A 4,013-nucleotide genomic window follows, 5' to 3' on the forward strand; every position below is an offset into this window, starting at 1 on the left:
TGTTTAACTTGATGATACTAACAGTATAATCTGATAACAAGTGTTCTCTATTTTATAATGTTTAACTTGATGATACTAACAGTATAATCTGATAACAAGTGTTCTCTATTTTATATTGTTTAAATTGACGATAACTGTGATAGTAACAGTACAATCAGATAACAGGTGTTCTATTATTTCATAATGTTTAAAGTGATGAGAACTATGATATTATCAGCACATTCTGATAACACATGTTCTCTATTTCATTATGTTTAAAGTGATGATAACTATGATAGTAACAGTACAATCTGATAACAAGTGTTTTATTATTTTGTAATGTTTAAAGTGATAACTATGATAGTAACAGTACAATCTGATAACAGGTGTTCTATTATATTATAATGTTTAAAGTGATGATAACTATGATAATAACAGTAAAATCTGATAACAAGTGTTCTATTATTTTATAATGTTTAAAGTGATGATAACTATGATAGTAACAGAACAATCTGATAACAAGTGTTCTATTATTTTATAATGTTTAAATTGATTATAACTATGATAGTAACAGTACAATCTGATAACAAGTGTTTTATTATATTACAATGTTTAAATTGATGATAACTGTTATTGTAACAGTACAATCTGATAACAAGTGTTCTATTATTTTATAATGTTTATCTTGATGATAACTATGATAGTAACAGTATAATCTGGTAACAAGTGTTCTCTATTTTATAATGTTTAAAGTGATGAGACTATGATAGTAACAGTATAATCTGATAACTAGTGTTCTCTATTTTATAATGTTTAAATTGACGATAACTATGATAGTAACAGTACAATCTGATAACAAGTGTTCTATTATATTATAATGTTTAAAGTGATGATAACTATGATAATAACAGTATAATCTGATAACTAGTGTTCTGTTATTTTATAATGTTTAACGTGATAATAACTATGATATTAACAGTACATTCTGATAACAAGTGTTCTATTATATTATAATGTTTAAATTGATGATAACTGTTGTAGTAACAGTACAATCTGATAATTAGAGTTCTATTATTTTACAATGTTTAAAGTGATGATAACTATGATAGTTACAGCACAATCTGATAACAAGTGTTCTATTATATTATAATGTTTAAAGTGATGAGAACTATGATATTAACAATACATTCTGATAACACATGTTCTCTATCTTATATTGTTTAAATGAATGATAACTATGAAGTAACAGTAAAATCTGATAACAACTGTTCTATTATATTATAATGTTTAAATTGATGATAGCTATTATAGTAATAGTACAATCAGATAACAAGTGTTCTATTAATTTATAATGTTTAAAGTGATGATAACTATGATAGTAACAGTACAATCTGATAACAAGTGTTCTATTATTTTATAATGTTTAAAGTGATGATAGCTATGATAGTAACAGTATAATCTGGTAACAAGTGTTCTCTATTTTACAATGTTTAAAGTGATGAGAACTGTTATTTTAACAATATAATCTGATAACAAGTGTTCTATTATTTTATAATGTTTAAATTGATGATAACTATGATACTAACAGTATAATCTGATAACAAGTGTTCTCTATTTTATAATGTTTAAATTGACAATAACTGTGATAATAACAGTACAATCAGATAACAAGTGTTCTCTAGTTTATAATGTTTAAAGTAATGATAACTATGATACTAACAGTACAATCTGATAACATGTGTTCTATTATATTATAATGATTAAAGTGATAATAACTATGATAGTAACAGTAAAATCTGATAACAAGTGTTCTATTATTTGATAATGTTTAAAGTGATGATAACTATGATATTACAGTACAATCTGATAACAAGTGTTCTGTTATAATATAATGTTTAAAGTGATGGTAACTATGATACTAACAGTATAATCTGATAACAAGTGTTCTATTATATTATAATGATTAAAGTGATGATAACTATGATAGTAACAGTACAATCTGATAACAAGTGTTCTATTATTTTATAATGTTTGAATTGATTATAACTATGATAGTAACAGTATAAACTGATAATAAGTGTTCTTTTATATTATAATGTTTAAATTGATGATAACTATGATAGTAACAGTACAATCTGATAACAAGTGTTCTATTATTTTATAATGTTTAAAGTGATGATAACTATGATAGTAACAGTACAATCTGATAACAAGTGTTCTATTATTTTATAATGTTTAAAGTGATGATAACAATGATAGTAACAGTACAATCTGATAACAAGTGTTCTATTATTTTATAATGTTTAAAGTGATGATAACTATGATAGTGGAAAACACTAGAGAGTAGGCATTTGGTTCATGATCAATCGTACTAGCCCGAGAAAGAGAACAAGTTACAGTAGAAAAAATTAAGGAAATTATTAGTAAATTTCTTAACCCGGGTACTACACTAGCACTAGGCAATTGATGCATTAATAAACATACTACACTAGATAATTAATGTGTTAACCCGTGTACTACACTATCAATAGACAATTAATACATTAATAAACATACTACACTAGATAATTAATGTGTTAACCCGTGTACTACACTATCACTAGGCAATTAATGCATTAATAAACATACTACACTAGATAATTAATGCGTTAACCCTTGTACTACACTATCAATAGACAATTAATGCATTAACAAATATACTACACTAGATAATTAATGCGTTAACCCGTGTACTACACTATCAATAGACAATTAATGGATTAACAAACATACTACATTAGCACAAGGCAATTAATGAGTTAACCCGTGTAATACATTAGCAATATACAATTAATGGATTAACAAACGTACTACACTAGCACTAGGTAATTAATGAGTTAACCCGTTTACTACATTAGCAATATACAATTAATGCATTAACGAACGTACTACACTAGCACTAGGCAATTAATGATTTAACCCGTGTACTACACTAGCAATAGACAATTAACACATTAACAAACATACCACACTAGCACTAGGCAATTAATGAGTTAACCCTTGTACTACACTAGCAATAGACAATTGATGGATTAACAAACATACTACACTAGCACAAGGCAATTAATGAGTTAACCCGTGTAATACATTAGCAATATACAATTAATGCATTAACAAACATACTACACTAGCACTAGCCAATTATTGAGTTAACCCGTGTAATACATTAGCAATAAACAATTAATGCATTAACAAACACACTACACTAGAAATAGACAATTAATGCTTTAACCCGTGTACTACACTAGCAATAGACATTTAATATATTATTAATTCTTGGTTTTATAGTAATCAGATGACACCTATCGATATTACACATATACATTGTTTTTTTTTTATTGTAATCTGATGACACCTATTAATATTACACAAATGCATTGTATTGGTTCTTATTGTGATATGATGAGACCTATCAATATTACATAGATACAGATACGTTATTTTGGTTCTTATTGTGATCTGATGACACCTATCAATATCGTACAGATTCATTGTTTTGGTTCTTATTGTTATCAGATGAGACCTATCAATATTATACAGATACATTGTATTGGTTCTTATTGTGACCTAATGACACTTATCAATATTATAATGACAATGTTGCAAAAATATATTTCTAAATTTTAAACTTCTTAAAAAAAAGTCTTAGAATCTAAATAAAAATGTAATAATTTCCCTGTAATGGATCGATAGCTGACTTGAAAAGTCACCTGTTTTGACCATTCAAACCACTTAGAGTAATGTCTATCAGTCATTCAATCAGTAGACAGTAAAATGACATCACGTAAGGGTCGCTTAACCTTGGCATGAATCGCCAGAAGAATTAACCATTCCTTTGACAAAAAAAATAAAAAATGCAAGAAATAAAAATATTTGTTACACTTAATTTTGGACTTACTTACTCTTCAAACAGAATACTGTTGCGTATCTGCTTGTTTGTTAATTTCCGGTATAAATTCTTTCCGAGAAACTTCAGCGATACAAGTCCTTTCTTG

This window comes from Limulus polyphemus, unplaced genomic scaffold (assembly GCF_000517525.1).
Source record: "Limulus polyphemus unplaced genomic scaffold, Limulus_polyphemus-2.1.2 Scaffold5898, whole genome shotgun sequence".
NCBI lineage: Eukaryota > Metazoa > Arthropoda > Merostomata > Xiphosura > Limulidae > Limulus > Limulus polyphemus.